The sequence below is a fragment of the Diabrotica virgifera genome, chromosome 5 (assembly GCF_917563875.1).
Source record: "Diabrotica virgifera virgifera chromosome 5, PGI_DIABVI_V3a".
NCBI classification, from domain to species: domain Eukaryota; kingdom Metazoa; phylum Arthropoda; class Insecta; order Coleoptera; family Chrysomelidae; genus Diabrotica; species Diabrotica virgifera.
This window is the reverse complement of record NC_065447.1, coordinates 235,215,617-235,237,096: the sequence shown is the minus strand read 5'-3', so window position 1 is coordinate 235,237,096 and position 21,480 is coordinate 235,215,617. Positions and strand designations below refer to the sequence as shown.

General features: G+C 33.1%; 1 protein-coding gene across 6 annotated transcripts in view; it reads left to right on the top strand.

Moving 5' to 3' along the window:
- The window catches only part of LOC114337069 (neuroligin-1-like), a 616,817-nt gene that overhangs the window by 3,958 nt on the left and 591,379 nt on the right, over nucleotides 1-21,480 (top strand). The window contains exon 1 of one of the 6 annotated variants that reach the window (XM_050650873.1): nucleotides 1,756-1,825. The exons of 3 other annotated variants lie outside the window; for them this stretch is intronic. The gene's annotated coding sequence lies outside the window, so the exon portion shown is untranslated. Of the gene's footprint in view, nucleotides 1-1,755; nucleotides 1,826-3,626; nucleotides 3,667-8,296; nucleotides 8,350-21,480 lie in introns of those variants that run through there. 2 more of the 6 variants (XM_050650877.1, XM_050650875.1) reach the window with 2 other exon arrangements.

Genomic DNA, 21,480 nt, shown 5'->3' with positions numbered 1-21,480 from the left:
ACTACACGAGACCTTTGCAAATTTGCACTTTATAGCGGGGACTTGCGACTTTCTGGTTAGAGATTTTTTTAAATTTACAAAAAATGTAAAGCAGAATTTTTTTTGAATAGAAATAAATTGAAAAACAGGATAGGTACACTCATTATTATTCAAAAACAAAAAGTTTGAAAAAATACTTCGGTTTTTTTTGCATTTTTGGATTAGATTTACATATTTTTTACTGCTGCTCAAAGAAAAATTAGAGAATTTTGACATTTATATTTCGATTGACCATTAAATTTTTTTGGTAAATATGAAATTGATGGTTTAAGTTTGTAAACACAGAATTTGAATTGATAAATTTTGTTACTGTTAAAAATTTTTCGTTTTCATTACGTTAGATTGAATCCTGTTTCGAGGATTCCTGATTTGAGGCTTTTTAAAAATCTCTGTGATTAATAGCCTTGTTTGTATTTAATTGTGGTTCGATATGTTAAAGTTCTTGCAACTTTTGGCTATTCTTTCTGTAAACAGGGATGCTGGGACTCTGTGCGCATTCTGTGTATGTAGCCGAACCATCCAATTGATTATGTGTTTATATGATTACCACTTACGTGATCCGTTTTTGTCATTAGTTTTTTTTTCGGAAATATTGTTCTTTTTCGAATAAAATTTTTATACTTGGTTTAAATTTTCACAATATTTTTTATTAACTGAGCTGACAACACCTGTTTTAGTGACAAGACAACGTACTTACATAATTTAGCAAAGGTTTCGTTACACATTTTGACACAGGTTTGACACATGGTTTCGTTTTTCTTCTTCTTCTTCCCGTGCCTTCTCCACCGTGGATGTTGACAGTCATTGATACCTTTTATGTTTAAAATCGCTGCCCAAAACAATTAAAGTGAATTGCATCCGAACTATAATCTAAGATTTCTCAAACAGAACATTTTTATGTGTTAGATTCCGCGTTTTCCTTGAATCTTGCCCTGCATTATCAACTGTAGGATGCTATATTTCTCACGATGCGCGATGGGCAACATTTCCCAAATATTGAAGTTTTCTCACTTTGACGGTAGACACTATTGCATTGGTTTTGATTAACATGTTCGTACATACATAATCCTTCCTCTATCTTTTGATGTATTTTCTCCATTATTTGCTGTTCTTCACCATTTGTATTGCTTCTTGCCAAGATCTACCTTTATTTTGTAATATCTCTTTTATGTCGCTGTTCTACTCTTGCATTCGTTTGCTTTTTCTGTTTTCCCCTTAGCTATTCACACTCTTTTCACTTGCCTTTTGCAGTACTGTCCATTCGTGTTGTATGCTCGAACCATGCTAATTTTTTCTTCTATATTTTTCCATATTGTCTCTAGTAATGGTGTAATTTTAAGTTTGCTTATCATTTCTTCATTTATGAGTCTGTCTGTCCGTCTTGCCCCTATCGTTCTTCTTAGGTATTTCATTACTGCTGTTTTATACTACTTTAGTTTCTTCTGTTTATGATCCATTTTTCTGCCCTGTATGTCAACTCTAACCTATATACCTATTGTTTGACCTATTTGTCACCTTCGTTTTTCTTGACATATCTTTGTTGTTTATGAATCCTCTATTGGAGCCTGAAATTGTTTTCCTATATTCTCTAGTCTGCTGTTGAGACGTCCTCGATACTTTCCCTGTTTATTGCGATTTCCAGGTATTTGTATATATGTTGTTTTGCTTTATTTTCTGTTGTTATTTCACCACCTGTATACTTTTTGGACGGTGTGTCATGACGCAAGGTCTGGCGCTCTCGCTTAAGGACGAATTTTGTGGTTAACGGGCTCTCTCGAAAAATCGGGTAAGTGCAATTTTGGCTCAATTCGACGAAGATCGTTAAGTTTTATGACATTGCACGAGACCTTTGCGCAAATTTGCACTTTAGAGCGAAGACTTGCGACTTTCTGGTTAGAGATTTTTTTAAATTTACAAAAAACCTAAAGCGACATTTTTTTTAATAAAAAAAAATTCAAAAACTAGATAGGTACTCTCATTATTATTCGAAAACAAAAAGTTTGAAAAAAAAAACTTTGGTTTTTTGCTTTTTTGGATTAAAAAAACATTTACATATTTTTTACTGCTGCTCAAAGATAAATAAGAGAATTTTGACATTTTTTTTTGATTGACTATTAAATTTTTTTGGTAAATATGAAATTGATGGTTTAAGTTAGTAAATACAGAATATGAACTGATAGATTTTGTTACTGTTAAAAATTGTTCGTTTTCATTGTATTAGATTGAATCCTGTTTCGAGGACTCCTGATTTGAGGCTTTTTAGAAATCTCTGTACTTAATAGCCTTGTTTGTATTTAATTGGAGTTCGATATGTTGAAGTTCTTGCAACTTTTGGCTGTTCTTTCTGTAAACAGGGTTGGTGGAACTCTGTGCGCATTCTGTGTATGTAGCCGAACCATCCAATTGATTATGTGTTTATATGATTACCACTTACGTGATCCGTTTTTGTTATTAGCAGATATTGTTATTTTTCGAATAAAATTTTTATAGTTGGTTTAACTTTTCACAATATTTTTTATTAACTGAACTGACAACACTTGTTTTAGTGGCAAGACAAGGTACTTACATAATTTAGGAAAGGTTTTGACACATGGTTTCGTTTTTCTTCTTTTTCTTCCCTTGCGTTCTTTACAATGGACGTTGACAGTCATAATTGACATCTTTATCTTTACAGTCGCTGCTCAAAACAATTGGAGTAAATTGATTCTGAACTATTATCCGAGATTCCTCAACCAGGATTCAATCCTGAATCTGCGTTTTCCTTGACTCTTGCCCTGAATTATCCACTGTAGGATGCTATACTTTTCATGACAGGTTACATTTCCCAAATATTGAAGTTTTCTCGCATTGATGGTACACAATATTGCATTGTTTTTAATAGTTTAACATGTTCATACATACATAACATAGTCGTTCCACGAGCTTTTGATGCATTTTCTCCATTATTTTCTGTTCTTCGCCTTTTGTATTGCTTCTTGCCAAGGTCTGCCCTTATTTTGTAATACCTCTTTTATGTCGATGTTCCAGTCTTGCATTGGTCTGCTTCTTCTGTTTTTCCATTTTGGTCTAGCTTCTTACACTCTTGTTACTTGCGTTTTACAGTACTGTCCATTCGTGTTTTATAATCGAACCATACTAATTTTTTCTTCAATATTGTGTCAAGTAATGGTGTAATTTTAAGTTTGCTTCTCATTTCTTCATTTATGGGTCTGTCTGTCCATCTTGTCCCGATCGTTCTTCTGAGGTATTTCATTACTGCTTTTTTTTATACTACTTTGGTTTCTTCTGTTTATGATCCATTTTTTATGCCCCGTATGTCAACGGTAACCTATATAATTATTGTTTGACCTATTGTCACCTTCGTTTTCCTTGATACTTCTTTGTTGTTTCAGAATCCTATACCTAGAGCCTGAAATATTTTTCCTACATTATCTAGTCTGTTATTGAGAGGTGGTCGATGCTTTCCTTGTTTATTGCTGTTTCCAGTCATTGGTATATATTTGTTTGCTTTATTTTTTGCTGATCTATCACCACCTCTATACTTTTGGACAGTGTGACTTGGCGCAAGATCTGGCGCTCTCGCTTAATGACGAATTTTGTGGTTAACGGGCTCTCTCGAAAAATCGGGTAAATGCAATTTTGGCTCAATTTGAGGAAGATCATTAAGTTGTGTAACACTGCACGAGACCTTTGCAATTTAGAACTTTACAGCGGGGACTTACGACTTTCTGGTTAGAGTTTTTAAATTTACAAAAAATATAAGGCGACATTTTATTTTTGAAAAACAAAATACTAAGCATAGTATTTAAAAACAATGAATTTTTAAATGAAAAACTTGTTTGAATTTTTGGAACAATTATTGTAAAATTTACACATTTTTTACTGCTGTTCCAAGAAAAATAAGAGAGTTTTGACATTTATTGGCAATTAAATTTTTCTGGTAAATATGAAATTGATGGTTCAAGTTTAAAATACATACATAATTTGAAGTTATAGATTTTTTTAATTTTAAAAATTGTATGCTTTCATTATAATAGATTGAATTCTGTTTTGAAGGTACTTGATTTGTCGCTTTTTATAAGCCTCTGTCTTTAATACTCTTGTTTGTATTTGATTAAGCTTTGTGGAAGTTCTTGCAACTTTTGGCTGTTCTCTCTGTAAACAGGGTTGATGGGACTCTGTGCGCATTCTGTGTATGTAGCCGAACCATCCAATTGATTATGTGTTTATATGACTACCACTTACGTAATCCTTTTTTATATTAGCAAATATTGTTATTTTTAGAATAAAATTTTTATAGTTGGTTTAACTTTTCACAATATTTTCTATTAGCTGAACCGACAACACCTGTTTTAGTGGCAAGACAACGTACCTACATAATTTAGGAAAGGTTTTGACACATGGTTTCGTTTTTCTTCTTCTTCTTCCCTTGCGTTCTTTACAATGAACGTTGACAGTCATTCTTGACATCTTTATCTTTAAAGTCACTGCTCAAAACAATTGAAGTGAATTGCATCCGAACTATTATCTGAGATTTCTAATCCAGAACATTTCTCTTCGTTAGATTCCGCGGTTTCCTTGAATCTTGCCCTGCATTATTAACTGTAGGATGCTGTATTTCTCACGATGGGTTACATTTCTCAAATACTGATGTTTCCTCACTTTGATGATAGACATTATTGCATTGGTTTTGATAGTTTAACATGTTCATACATACATAATCCTTCCTCTAGCTTTTGATGCATTTTCTCCATTATTTTCTCTTCTTCACCATCTGTATTGCTTCTTGCCAAGATCTACCTTTATTTTGTAATAAGTATTTTATCTCGCTATTCCACTCTTGCATTCGTTTGCTTCTTATGTTTTCCCCTTAGCTTCTCACACTCTTTTCACTTGTCTTTTAGAGTACTACTGTCCATTCGTGTTATATAATTAAACCATGCTAATTTTTTCTTCTCTATTGTTTCAAGTAATGATGTAATTTTAAGTTTGCTTGTCATTTCTTCATTTATGAGTCTGTCCGTCTTGCCCCTATCGTTCTTCTGAGGTATTTCATTACTGCTGTTTTTATACTACTTTGGTTTCTTCTGTTTATGATCCATTTTTCTGCCCCATATGTCAACGCTAACCTATATAATTATTGTTTGACCTATTGTCACCTTATTTCCAAGCGCGGCTCCTCCTTAGGGTCAATTGGTCAATGACCCCCCTAAAATAATCTCATAAAAATACCAATTTTATTAAAAATATCTTTTATCTAAAACTTCACTCTGAAATATAAAATTTCCTCTCTCAGCACTCTGCATTGGCAAAACAAATATAATAGATATAATAACGTCGCGCCTCGCGCTATACACAAGCCCGTGGCTGGGCCGTATTTTAAATTGTCTATATACAGTTCTTATGGCTTATGGACAAATGCATGTAAAATAGAAAAGAGACGGCAGATAGCAATTTCGTGGGCGAGAGTGGGAGTGACCTTTCCGTCGTATACCTCTAGTAGAGTCGACGGCCTCACGTTTAGTTAGTTACCGTCTGCTGACCGCACTTCACGGCAGGTCTATATCGATCGCGGCGTATTTGCGTAATTTATTTTGTTTTGTTGGATTTTTTTGTGATTGTAACAAAAACAAGATGAGTGTTGTTGACGAAATAATTGCCTTAAAATCTGCTGGAACACTAAATTATGAACGGCGGCTTGAGAAAAAAGAAAGTGGTCGACCAAAACCAAACATGAATTTAAAACAAACAACAAAGGATAGGGGTAAGGACATTCAAAGATATTTTAAAGAATCAATGTACAATTTGTGTGATTGGATTTGTGGCTGCAGTGTGAGAAATGCATTTTTTTGCTATCCGTGTTTACTGTTTTCGAATGACGCTGTATGGGCGAAAAATGGAGTAACTGACATTAAGCATTTAAAAGTGAAAATTACAAAACATGCCTCTTCAACTACTCATATAAATTCATCAATGAGTTACGCAAGTTTAGGACGTGTTAACATAAGACAGCAACTTGATAGTGTATATCGTAAATCTGTGCATGACTTTAATGAATTGGTATCTAAAAATAGGTATATTTTAAACAAACTAATCGACTGTGTAAAATTTTGTGGAGTTTTCGAAATTGCATTGCGCGGTCATGACGAAAGTGACAGCTCCAATAATCGTGGAATTTTTCTGGGCCTTATCGATTTTGTTTCTGAACTGGATTTAATGTTTAAAGAACACATTGAAAAAAGTACAGTATTTAAAGGAACATCGAAAACAATTCAGAACGATATTTTAGAATCAATGTTAGCCATTGTGCATACTCATATCATGAAGGAGATTGGCCAGACAAATTTTGTGGCCATTCAAGTAGATGAGACCACAGACAGCTCCAATAAAACGCAGATGATTATCATATTGCGATATGTATTAACTGGTATTGTACATGAAAGATTTTGGAAATTTGTTAACCCCCTAGGTACTACAGCACAACATTTAACTAATGTAATATTGGAAGAACTTCAATTATTAAAAATTAATGAAGCACCTGAAAAATTGATTGCCCAAAGTTACGATGGTGCATCAGTCATGAGCGGTAAACTGGGAGGAGTACAAACAAAAATTAAAGAAATATACCCAAATGCACACTTCATTCACTGCTATGCCCATCAATTTAATCTTATCCTCCAAAAAGCGGCGAGTCAACACAAACCGATAAAAATATTTTTTGCAAATTTACACGGATTTTCGTCCTTTTTCGGCCGATCTCCAAAACGTACGATGGTTCTGGATAGAGTGGTTAAAGTAAGGCTACCTAAAGCTGCGCCTACTCGATGGGCTTTCAATACAAAATGTGTTGAAATTGTATACACTTATAAAGATGATTTAAAATCTTGCTTAGAGGAAATTATTGATGAGGAGCAAGATGGTAACAATATAAATCAAGCAACTGGTTTAAAAAGACATTTGGAAGATGAGCATTTTTTATTTTGGTTAAATTTTTTCCATAAAATAATGCCCCATGTTGATATATTGTTTAAACAATTGCAAATGCGAGACATTGATGTTATATCTGTCAAAAATTGTATCCTGTCTTTTAACAACAATATCCAAATAATTAGAAATACTATTTTGGAATCAGAAGTACCAAGCACATCAACAGCAAAAAAAAGAAAAACTACTGCAGAGGATCCAAAGCGACGAACTGCACTTGAAATTTGTGATATTATTATATCTGAAATAAATCACAGGTTTAGTTTCAATGATCATCTCATGATTTCACAGTTATTCTACATAGAGAAATTTGAAGCATACACTACCAACTTTCCGCAAAATATTTTAAAAATGGTGACGGCTAATTATCCCACAGTGAATATTTCCAAACTAAAATCGGAACTTGAAGTCTTATATTGTCGTGAGGATTTTCGCAATAGTGCTGGTGCAGTAGCCATACTTCAGCTTTTTATTAACATGAATTTGTCTGAAACATTTTCTGAAGCAGTGAAGTTATTAAATATTTTGTGCACACTCCCTATGACAACCGTGGAAAGTGAGAGATGTTTTTCTACTTTAAAAAGAGTAAAAACATTCCTGCGTAATACGATGGGACAACCTAGACTTAGTGCCTTGTCTATGCTGAGCATCGAGAAAACGCTTGTCAAGAGCATTCCAAATTTCAATGAGAAGGTCATAGACTATTTTGCAGAACTAAAGGATAGAAGAATTGACTTAAAATATAAAAATATTTAAAGTAAGTTTCGTTTTAATAAATTTACAATTTATTATACTATAAATATTCCTATCTATATATCAGTCAATAACCTGTTCATACCATTTTTCCTATATTTTTTAAAAGATTTACTCTAAAAAAAGACAAATTTAATTTTCGGAAAACTAGGGTAAATAGTATTGAGTTTTATCTAAGTCTGTATTTTTTATCTAAAATATAAATGCTAAAAGATCTTTTAAATACTTTAAAAAATCAACAGTTTGAAGTTTTCAAACCAAAATGACCCCCCTGAAGATTGACCCACGAGCCGCCGCTGCTTATTTCGTTTTCCTTGACATATTTTTGTTGTTTATACATCCTCTATTTAGAGCCTGGAATAGTTTTGCTATATTTTCTAGTCTGCTGTTGAGACGTTTTCGATACTTTCCCTGTTTATTGCTGTTTCCAGGTATTTGTATATGTTGTTTTGCTTTATTTTCTGTTGATATTTCACCACCTGTATACTTTTTGGACGGTGTGTCATGACGCAAGGTCTGACGCTCTCGCTTAAGGACGAATTTTGTGGTTAACGGGCTCTCTCGAAAAATCGGGTAAGTGCAATTTTGGCTCAATTCGACGAAGATTATTAAGTTTTATGACGCTGCACGAGACCTTTGCAAATTTGCTCTTCATAGCGGGGACTTGGGACTTTCTGCTAAAAGATTTTTTTAAATTTACAAAAAACCTAAAGCGACTTTTTTTTGAATAGAAGAAAATTGAAAAACAAGATAGGTACACTCGTTATTATTCGAAAACAAAAAGTTTGAAAGAAAAACTTCGGTTTTTTCATTTTTGGATTAAAAAAAAGATTTACATATTTTTTACTGCTGCTCAAAGAAAAATAAGAGAATTTTGACATTTATATTTTGATTGATCATTAAATTATTTTGGTAAATATGAAATTGATGGTTTAAATTTGTGAATAGAGAATTTGAATTGATAGATTTTGTTATTGTTAAAAATTCTTCGTTTTTATTACATTAGATTGAATCCTGTTTCGAGGATTAGTGATTTGAGGCTTTTTAGAAATCTGTCATTAATTGCCTTGTTTGTATTTAATTGGGGTTCGATATGTTGAAGTTCTTGCAAATTTTGGCTGTTCTTTTTGTAAACAGGGTTGATGGGACACTGTGCGCATTCCGTGTATGTATCCGAACCATCCAATTGATTATGTGTTTATATGATTACCACTTACGTGATCCGTTTTTGTTATTAGCAAATATTGTTCTTTTTCGAATAAAATTTTTATAGTTGGTTTAAATTTTCACCATAGATTTCATTAACTGAACTGGCAGCACCTGTTTTAGTGATAAGACAACGTACTTACATAATTGACCATTCCAAATCACGTGATATAATATGGCCGGCAGTGGGCAAAAATTTAGTAATATATGGTTTACATCAGTTTTTGTAAAGAATATCCTGTTTGGTTTTGTTTTTTATTGTTAATTGTGCACCGAAATTGTGATAGCAAGTAAATATAAACTAGTTTATCGCCTACAGAACTGAATTATCCCATAGTAGCTATTGACACAAACTGGTAACTAATATGGGATAATTCAGTTCTGTAGGCGATAAACCACTTCATATTTAATTTGTTATCACAATTTCGCAGATTTCCCTACACAATTAACATAAAAAAAAAACAACCAAACAGGATTTTCTTTACAAATTAATGTCGATGTAAGGTTAGATTTTGCCCACACCCGGCCATGTTTGACGTTTCATTGGAATGCCTAATTTAGAAAAGGTTTTGACACATGGTTTCGTTTTTCTTCTTCTTCCCGTACGTCCTTTACAATGGACGTTGGCAGTCATTATTGACATCTGTATCTTTAAAGTCGCTGCCCAAAACAATTGGAGTGAATTGATTCCGAACTATTATCTGAGATTTCTCAACAAGGATTCAATCCTCAATCTGCGTTCCATTCTGCGTTTTCCTTGACACTTGCCCTGCATTATCAACTGTATGATGGTGTACTCTTAACGATAGGTTACATTTCCCAAATATTGAAGTTTTCTCACGTTGGCGGTAGACAATATTGCATTGTTTTTGATAGTTTAACATGTTTATACATACATACATAGGTACATAGTCGTTCTTCGAGCTTTTGATGCATGTTCTCCATTCTTTTCGGTTCTTCACCTTTTGTATTGCTTCGTGCCAAGATCTGCCTTTATTTTGTAATATCTCTTTTATGTCGCTGTTCCAGTCTTGCATTGGTCTGCTTCTTCTATTCTTCCCTTTTGGTTTAGCTTCACACACTCTTTTTACTTGCGTTTTACAGTACTATCCATTCTTGTTGTATAATCGAACCATGCTAATTTTTTCTTCTATATTATCTCAAGTAATGGTGTAATTTTAAGTTTGCTTCTCATTTCTTAATTTATGAGTCTGTCTGTTCGTCTTGTCCCTATCGTTCTTCTGAGGTATTTCATTACTGCTGCTTTTATACTACTCTGGTTTCTTCTCTTTATGATCCTGTTTTCTGCTCCGTAAGTCAACGCTAGATATTGTTTGACCTATTGCCACCTTCGTTTTCCTTGATATTTGTTTGTTCTTTATGAATCCCCTACTATACTTAGAGCCTGGAATAGTTTTCCTATATTTTTTAGTCTGTTGTTGGGACGTCCTCGATATTTTCCTTGTTTATTTCTGTTTCTAGACATTTGTATATATCTTTGTTTGCTTTATTTTTTGCTGATCTATCACCACCTCTCTACCTTTGGACGGTGTAACATGACTTAAGAGCTGACGCTCTCGCTTAACACCGAATTTTGTGGTTAACGGGCTTTCTCGAAAAATCGAGTAAGTGCAATTTTGGCTTCAATTCGGCCAAGATCATTAAGTTTTATGACACTGCACGAGACATTTGCAAATTTTTACTTTACAGCGGGGACTTGCGACTTTCTGGTTAGACAATTTTTAAAATTTACAAAAAATATAAGGCAACATTTTTTTTGAGAAACAAAATACTATGCTTATAGTGTTCAAAAACAAAAAGTTGTAAATGAAAAATTTTTTGCATTTTTGGAAGAATTATTATAGTTATTAAGGTACCAAGAGTATTATAAGGATAATAACCCTTGAGTTCAATGGTGTATATACCGCTGGCCTTTGGCCAGAGGAATATACGTTGACCGAAAGCTATTACCTATAATACCCGTGGTGCCTTCAACGTTTAATGTCCGACTAAATTATTCTTTATATGCAAAAAATTTAAATGAATTTTGAATTAATTACTTTTCAAATAAGTACATTTACCAGCAATAGTCGTAACGTAATTGTGGTAGGTATAGTCGGTTCGCTAAACTCACAACTGGCAAATGATTTTAGTATGTAATTTTTTTATTTTTGGTCAATTTTGCCAAAATTGGCAAAAATTACTAACTATTTAGTAATTATTTAGGTTGTTATTTGTCAACTTGACAGTATTTAACTAGTTATTTGAATTTATTGCCCTAGGGCATTATTTTTCAAAATAACAACCCTTGGGCATTATATCATACTTAACTGACTTCGAAATGATGTAATTATTTGTTAAATAATATACCAGTCGAACATTACATCAGATTTGTGCATTTTTTAATGCCACTCAAAGTAAAAAGAAAGAATTTTGATATTTATGGGACGATGGACAATTAAATTTTTTTGGTAAATATGAAATTGATGGTTCAAGTTTGTAAATACAGGATTTGAATTGATAGATTTTGTTAATGTTAAAAATCGTTCGTTTTCATTGTTTTAGATTGAATCCTATATCAAGGATTTCCGATTTGACGCTTTTTATAAATCTCTGTGTTGAATAATTTGGTTAGTATCAGATTGAGTTTCGATTTGTTGAAGTTATTACAACGTTTTTCTGTTCTTACTGTGATTAGAGATGTTGGTGCACATTCTGTCTCTGTAGCCGAACCATCCAATTGATTATGTGTTTATATGATTATTACTAAGGTGATTTATTGTTATTAGCGAATATTTTTCTTTTACGAAAAAAATGTTCACAGTTGGATTTAAATTTTCATAATATTTATTAACTAAACTGACAACACCTGTTTTGGTGACAAGGCAACGTACTTACATAATTGGGGAAAAATGACACATGGTTTCGTTTTTCTTCTTCTTCTTTACGTGCTTTCTCCACCATCTTCTTCTTCTTAAATTTCCGCTCCTATCGGAGATTGGAAATCATCCTGGCAATTAAAATTTTGTTGGTTACGCGCCGGAATAGTTCAATTGAGCTGCATCCAAACCATTCACGGAGATTGCGTAGCCACGAGATTTTACGTCTTCCTACGCTTCTTCTGCTTTGGATTTTGCCCTGCATTTTATTCCTTAATAGTTCGTATTTTTCACCTCTCATGATGTGCCCCAAGTATTCCAACTTCCTGATTTTTATGGAATTTAAAACTTCGCATTTTTTTCCTAGTTGTTCGAGCACTTGTCCGTTTGTTTTACGATCTGTCCATGATATTTTCAGAATACGCCTATAACAGCACATTTCGAATGCTTCCAGATTTTTAATGTCGGATTGTTTTAGTGTCCATGCCTCAACCCCATACAAAAGGGTGAAGAAAATATAACAACGAAGCATTCTTATCCGGAGTGTTATATTGATATTGCGATTACAGAAAAGTTTCCTCATTCTGTTAAAAATGGATCGTGCAATTTCAACGCGGCATCTTATTTCTTTTGTCTGATCAGTATTTTCTGTGATCCATGCTCCAAGGTATTTGTACGAAGATATTTGCTCAATTTCTGTATTATCCAGTACTAGTCTAACTCTGATGTTTTGTGCTTTTATAAATACCATGAACTTGGCTTTCTTCAAATTTATTTTTAGTCCATAATCGTTGCAATGTATATTTAGTTGTTGAGCGAGGTGTTGCAATTCTTTCAGTGTTCCCGCTAGAAGTACGGTATCGTCAGCATATCTTACATTATTAAGTGGCTCACCGTTTATTATTAGGCCCTCATTGACTTCGGCCAACGCTAACTCTGAGATGGCTTAGAGCTTCTCCACCATAGAGGTTGGCAATCATAACTGCTATCCTTATCTTTGAGGTGGAAGCGTGAAACAACTGTATTGAACTGCATCCGAATCATTATCTGAGATTTCTCAACAAGAAAATTTGTTTCCGTCTTATGCTGCGTGTACCTTGAATCTTGCCTTGCATTGTCAACTCTAGGATGTTGTTTATTTCACCGTGGGTTATATTTCCCAAATATTAAAGTTTCCTTACTTTGACGGTATCCAATCTTTCATTGTCTTTGGTGGTTTCACTCCTTCTTTTCCTTTAATTTTCGTCTTCAAATCGGAGGTTGGATATCATGATCATGGATTTATGCTATGTCGTTTGTTGTGTTATCTGATCATTTTGATCATCCTGGTGATTTAGCTTGGTAGGTTCATCTCCTTCATTAGTTCGTACATGTATTGTCTGTTTATTTTTTTGTAGGTCTGTTTAAAGTCTACTTATAGGTCGCATTCTGCTGTTTTTTTTGTAGCATATTTTCTAGATTTCTTTTAGCCGAAATATTTGGTCTGTCGTCGACCTATTGTTTCCAGATCCTGCCTGATATTCTCTCCCAATATATCTTCCTTATATTGATTTGTCTTTTTTGTTAACATTTGTATCAAGGTTTGATAATCTGTTCTTAACAATATGATGCATCTATAGTTTTCACATCTCATTTTGTCACCTTCTTTGTGTATTGGGCATATCCTTGCTATGGCTCCCTCTCTATGGATAGAACCATTGTATTGCATATTGCATAGCATCCGAACCTTTATCTGAGATTTCTCAACTAGGAAATTTTTCTTCGTCCTTTTCTGCGTTTAGGATAAACGTTTCCATTCCAAACCATCTCGAGGTTAAAAAAGGCTGTCCACAATATGTCTCCAACGAATTCTGCAATTCTTCGGTCACATGGTTCACAGAGGTGACGATAGTTTGGAGAGAGTAATTGTTTCTGGAAACGTTCCGGGCAGAAGATCAAGAGGACGATCACCAACTAGATGGTCCGACCAAATTAAGAATTCAACTGGAAACTCATTCTGCGAAGCTCTTAGAGCAGCTGAAGGTAGAGACTAATGGAAAAAAATTGTTAAGAATATTGGAAGAAATCACGATCCTAAGTAATGGGGAAACGACAAGAGAGAGAGAGAGAGAGAGAGAAAGAGAGAGAGAGAGAGAGAGAGAGAGAGATGCTGCGTTTACTTTGAACCTTGCCTTACATTATGAACTGTAATACCATGGTTATATTTCCCAAATATTGAGTTCTCACTTTTATATTGGGTGCTCACTTTGACTGTATGCAATCTGTCATTGTCTTTGGTGGTTTCATGTGTTCATACATACATGCATAATCGTTCCTCTTCTTCTGTTAGGTGTCGAGTAAGGTGCTTTTTGCTTTTGATGACTTTTCTCTATTATTTTCTCTTCTTCGCCATTTGTATTGCTTCTTGCCAATATTTGCCCTTATTTTTTAATATCTCGGCTATGTCGCTGTTCCATTCTTTTATTGGTATGCTTCTTCTGATTTTCCCAGTTGGTGTAGCTTCCCACACTCTTTTCACTTACATGTTACTATCCATTCATGTATATCATTAAATCATGATAAATTTTTTCTTCGATATTGTGTCAAGTAGTGGTTTAGTTTTAAATTTGCTTTTTATTTCTTCATTTTTGAGTTTGTTTGTCTGTTTTGCCCCTACCTTTCTTCTGAGTTATTTCATATCTACTGCTTTTATCTTACTCTGGTGTCTTCTGTTTAAGATCCAGTTTTCTGCTCCGTATGTCAACTTTACTCTATATATTATTTGATATATATGTTACCTTTGTTTTCGTTTATTTTTTTTTATTTTTGACAAATCCTCTATTGGTACATTTTTTCACGGTTTTTGCTGTAAATGTTAAAGAACCGCTTGGATTGACATGAAATTTGACATACGCATAGCTAACATGTCAAAGAAAAAAGTGATATGGTGCCGATGTGTGAATTTTGCCCTGGTGGTGACTTCTACCGCATCTCGGGGGTGAAAAAATATATGTCCAAGATAAGTCCCGAAATGGATAAACTGACTAATTTTAAACAACTTTTGTTCTATAGAGTTTTTTCACCAAATCAATACTTTTCTAGTTATTTGCCAGTGAATATGTTCATTTTCCAACAAAATAACCACGTTTTTAGATGGTTTTTCGCAGATAACTCAAAACGTAAGCATTTTGTCAAAAAAATATTCTTAGAAAAACTATAGCCTATAAAAAAGTGAAAAAAACGGTGTATATAGTAGGTTATAGCTAATTAAAAATAGGTTCATATTCGAAAAGTTCCAAATAGAATAATTCAATGTGAAATATCCAAATAATGAAGCATTTAAGGGGAAAACACATTTCAACTTTTTTAAAGTATCAATGGGAAAATCCCAATAGTTGGCTGTATACCATAGTTTAAAAAACCAACACAGAAGTAAAAACTTCGAGATGTATTCTGGTATAAAATCGTTTATTTAAAACTATAAAATGTCATCGATTGCAGAACCTTTTCGTTCTAAACAGAACATCTTCAGTGCATCCTGCCGAGTATTTTGAAACTAGCACACTGTAAATAGTGTTAACATCATCATATATGGTTTACATAATGTAATATGTTAAAATGTTATGACTACAAGTCGATGTTAATGGATAAAGTGGAACACATGCTAAAAGGGTGCCATGGTTCCCTGCTCGAAGATACTAGGTACTTGCCAATTCAATGGGCACAGACCAACTGTTGCCATTGGATTGGCAAGTACCTAGTATCTTCGAGCAGGGAACCATGGCACCCTTTTAGCATGTGTTCCATTTTATCCATTAACATCGACTTGTAGTCATAACATTTTAACATATTACATTATGTAAACCATATATGATTATGTTAACACTATTTACAGTGTGCTAGTTTCAAAATACTCGGCAGGATGCACTGAAGATGTTCTGTTTAGAACGAAAACGTTCTGCAATCGATGACATTTTATAGTTTTAAATAAACGATTTTATACCAGAATACATCTCGAAGATTTTACTTCTGTATTGGTTTTTTTAAAGTGTTTAAAAAAAATATTTATTTCTGTTTTTATAAAAAAAATTTCTAGCATAAAATGTAAGCAAGTTACGCTCAAAATAAAGTTGGTCCCTTTTGTTTTGGCAAAAAAAATCAGGAAGATCACCCCCAATTAGCAACTTAAATGAAATTAATCGTTACCGCTTCACAAGTTACTTTACTTATGTTGTGTTTATATGATTTGTAAGTTTCATCGATTCAAAGTGCTTATTTTTGAAAAAATTTAGTTTTAAAATAAAATTCTTAAAAATTTTAATTTTGAAAAAATGCTTATTTTCAAAATAACTTCAAAATGATTAGAGATACCAAAAATCTTAAACAAAAAAAAAGTCGGCTTTACTTTTCTGAATACTTTGTATTTTTTTGTTTTTCTGTAAGACAAAAATTGGTTAGGATTCAGTGTTTCTAAATTTGCACACACTCGTGATAAGTGACTCGTTCAAGCCCTTTTAACTACAGCTCTTTCAAAAATAAGGACTTTGAATCGATGAAACTTACAGATAATATGATCAATACATACGCGAGTCAAAAACTTGTAAAGTGGTAACAATTAAGTTCATTTGAAATGCTAATTAGGGGGTGATTTTCCCGATTTATTACCAAAAAAAGGGACCAACTTTATTTTGAGCGTAACTTGTTTACTTTTGATGCTAAAATTTTTTTTTTAAAACAAAAATAAGCATTTTTTAAACACTTTAAAAAAGTTTAAATGAGTTATCCCGAAAAAAGTGCTTCGTTTTTTGGTTATGGCACATTAAAATATTCGATTTGGAATTTGACGAATATGAACCTATTTTTCATTACCTATAACTCTGCTTCTACTAGATATAGTCACCTAATATATACACCATGTTTTTCACTTTTTTCGTGCTATATTTTTGATAAGAATTTTTTTTTGGCCAAAGGTATAAGGTTTATATTTTGAGTTTATTTGCGAAAAACCGTCTGAAAACGTGGTTATTTTGTAGAAAAATTAACATATTCACTCGCAAATAACTCGAAAAGTATTAACTTGGTGAAAAAACTTTATAGAACAAAAGTTTCTTAGAATCAGTCATTTTATCCATTTCCTGGCTTATTTGGAACATATATTTTTACCCCCAAAAGGGGGTGAAACTCACCCCCAGGGCAAAAGCAACATCGGCACAATATCGCTTTTTTTTTCGGAATGGGACGTTTCATCGCCGCCGGTTCATCGCCGCCGTTTCGATGCCGCCGGTTCATCGCCAGTCCATTTCATCGCCGTCATATCTCGCATTTCCTAGAATTCCTAATTAATACTAAAAATAAATAATAATTGTAACTATCGAAAATTCGGAAATATAACAGATAGCGATTAATTGACTGGCGATGAATCGGCCGGCATCGGCATCGAACTGGCGGCATCGAAACGGCGGCGATGAAACGTCCTAGACCCCTTTTTCTATGACTTGTTAGCTATGTGTATGCCAAATTTCAAATCCAAGGGGTTCTTTAAAATTTAGAGGTTTTGCAATATTTTACCTTTAAAGAACGTACTATATTTAGAGTCTGGAATAGTTTTACTGTGCTCTCTAGTCTGTTGTTCAGATCGTCCTCAATGCCTCCTCTGTTATTTATTAGATACTGCTCCGAGGTATTTGTATATTATGTTTGTTTGCTTTATTTTTTGTTGATATATGGCCAGTCCGATTAGGTCATTAGTGTCTTTTTCCTTGTTATTTTCATTATCACCATCTTCTCTTTATGTAGTATTTTGCTTCTGAGCTTCATGTTTATAAATTTTGTTTAAGTGTGCCCACTGTTTCAGCGAATAATATCTACTATACCTTCTGCAAATAAGCATATATGCTCTGCATATATCATTTGCATTCTATCCCATCATATATATTATTGTATGACTTTTTTCCTTATAACGTGTAATTTTATCGAAAATCGTGACAAACCGTGTTGTACCCTTAAAAACTAACCCCGTGTTCACTTCTTAGATACATATTGTATTTTCTTTTAGAAAATATAATATCAATATAATTGTACAATTTAAATTAATAGGTTGCATAAATACCACTTATTTAGAAATACGTTTCTCCTTTATTGGATTGGATTCCGTCCGTTTTGGCTTTCCATTTATATAAATCACTTCCCTTTAAACCGTTTAATCTCTGGGCATGATTTTTCCAGTTTGATTAAAGTCGTTAAGGATTTCTCTTTTGTCCTTTTGTCGCTGGTGTTTCAGTTGGATTCTCAGACTGTTAAAACCATCGAATCATTTATTATATAATCAATATATAAACAGAAAGTTATAAATACGCAGCTAAGACAATGTGCCTCACAGAAAAAGATCAAAAAAAAAATAAAGAATATTCGAAAGGAAAATCCTCAGGCCCTCAGATCCTATCGGCCCGATAAAAACGGGAAACGAAGAAATGAGAAAAAGAATCAAACATGACCTAAGAGACATACTTAACGAAGAAGACATAGTTAGATTTTTTTATTCAAGCGCACAGACTGAGATGGTTGAGACACATAGAGAGACCAAAAAACGACCTACTAATTAAGAAGATCACCAGATGGAAGACAGAAACTTAAAGACCAAGGGGAAGACCCAAAAGAGATAAGAGGACCAAGCCATGAAAGATATCAGAATCCTGAAAATAAGAAACTGGAGGGAACTATACACAAATCGAAATGACTTGAAAAATTGTAACGAAAGCCAAGTCATACAACAAACTTTGACAACACATAAGAAGAATGCAGAATAATTCACCGCAATAAGCGAATCAGAGAGCTCTAAATAAAAGCGGTAAAAGTTCCGTCCGGAAAGAAAGGCCTTGATGATGATGAAATATTAAGGAAATCTGCAATCAACATTATGTGTTAATTGTACGGCCTAACGTTTTCGTGAATGTGTATTTACTTCTTCAGGGGTGAAATATAGAGAATATCTTAAGTATTATGTATATGTTTACCCAAATAAAATATTGTACGGCCTAACGTTTTCGTGAATGCTTATTTACTTCTTCAGGGCTGAAATATAGAAAATAGCTTAAGTATTATGTATATATTTTGGAGGAAAGGCAGGCCAAGGAAAAGATGGAAGGACAGTGTGTATGAAGACTTGAAGAAAAGTAACATTGAGAGATGGAAAGAACTAGCATTGGACAGAAGGAGATGGAGAGAGGTGGTGAAGGAGTGTATAAAAAAACTGAAGTGTAATTAAATAAAATTAATATGTTTTAGAAGTTATGTAAGTTATATTAAGTTATTTAGTATATTATTTATGTAATCAGAAATGTAAACATTTTAGCCCTAGGGCTACAAGGCCTGTTGCGCTTAATAAATAAATAATATTATGTATATACCCAAATAAAATCTGCTTCCTGTCCTAATGATCGGAATGAGTCTAGTTATTTCGTTTTTGATTGTTTGTAAAAAGAGTTTTTGGTAGATATCTGTTTCAATCCCAGTAATACATTATTTGATGAGTATGTTATGATAATGCACTTAATCGTTCTACTCTTTTTAAAGTAGATTAGGGCTCCAAAAATAACTATGGCCTCACCTATATTATGTATGTTACGGTTAAAACCCGAATTTACTAGGAAAAACTAGTTTTAACTATGCGCCTTAGACAATACTAGTTTTAACTAGTCAAAACTAAATTTGACTGCTAAATTCAGTTAAAACCAATAATCCTGAATACATTTCATTTATAATAGTTTATAAATAAACTTACGTGCATAGAAATCAGCCCACTTAAAAATTTGGTCATTTTTGATGTCTCGTATCTCCTAAACCTTTTTGGCCGATTCAAGTGATTTTTTTAATATGTTATAGCATGATTCTTTAACAATATCGCTGTAATAATATTGTTGCTAAACAGGTAAATTTTTATTTTATACCGGGTGTACGAATCAAACTGTGTTTTTTTCTCAAAGTTCGCATCGCCCTGTGGAATATTCTAGTATTTATAAAATACTGAAATTAAAACCCAACTACAGCTTCAGGTTTTCTTAATATTCTGTTTTTTGATTCATTCGTTTATGTTGGATAATAAAAAAGTTAAGTACTTTAACAACTAAACATGTTCTTCATCAATACACGGTATTTCTAAATAAGTGCGACAAACTTTAAGGGGTAATTCTGCATGAAAAAATAATGGCAGTTTGCTTTATAAACGTATGTTTGCAAATTTTTCGTCTTCGAGATACGGGTTGTTGAATTTTTCTTACAAACTGACGATTTATTTACTGCTCTAAAACCAGTTAAGATATGCAAATGAAATTTGGTAGGTTTTAAGAGATAGTTGTTGCCGATTTTATGAAGAGATAATATGATCGGTGACATTACCCGTATGCGCGCTAATGGTGAATATAAAATTCTTAATTTTATGTCCAAAAATCGGCAATAACTCTCTCTTAAAACCTACCAAATTTCATTTGCATATCTTAACTGGTTTTAGAGCAGTAAATAAATCGTCAGTTTGTAAGAAAAAATTCAACATCCCGTATCTCGGAAACGAAACATTTTCAAATATTAGTATATTAAGTATGGAGAACGGTAAGGATTTTATACCGATCGAAGACAATTGTTTGGAGGAGGAGCGGAGCGACGACTCCAATTATTGTCTGAGATCGGTTACCCTAACGTTCGACATGCTTATAACGTTTTTTGCACGATTGATACCATTATAAATTATAAAATTAAACACTTTCGTCATATTGACTAGTTTCATTCATTTTATCAAGGTAGATACTTTGGTTGTTAGGTAGTAACTAGGATGCATAACAACAATGGAGAATTGAGTTTTTATTTAGTTGTCAATAATTTTATGTACAATTTTGATTATTATAAATTAAAATTAAGAGATTTTTTAACTCGACGGTAAGTGAATTACTTACCGTCGAGTTGGAGTACTTACCGTCGAGTTGGATTACTTACCGTCGAGTTGCTAGTAAATGTCACCTACTGACGTAAAATCTGTCACGGTAAACAGTCAAAAATGATCAATCGTGCAAAAACGTTTATAAAGCAAACTGTCATTATTTTTTCATGCAGAATTGCCCCTTAAAGTTTGTCGCACTTATTTAGAAACACCGTGTATTGATGAAGAACATGTCTAGTTGTTAAAGTAACTAACTTTTTTATTATCCAATATAAACGAATAAATCAAAAAACAAAATATTAAGAAAACCTGAAGTTGTAGTTAGGTTTTAATTTCAGTTCCACATGGGGATGCGAACTTTGAGAAAAATACATAGTTTGATTCGTACACCCGGTATACAATAAAAATTTACCTGTTTAGCAACAATATTATTACAGCGATATTGTAAAAAATCAGGCTATAAAATATTAAAAAAATCACCTAAACCCTGCCAAAGGTTTAGGAAATACTAAACATCAAATATGACCAAATTTTTAAGTGGCCGATTTCTATGCACGTAAATTTAGTTCAAATTAGGTTTTACTGGAATTACTAGCGAATACCAGTTAAAATCGTTTCGAGAAGAGACAAATAATACGATTTGACTTGTTCGGGATAGGGTTAGTGACGAAGGCGGCTGGTTGGTAACAAACTAGTGTGTGCAAATGTTGA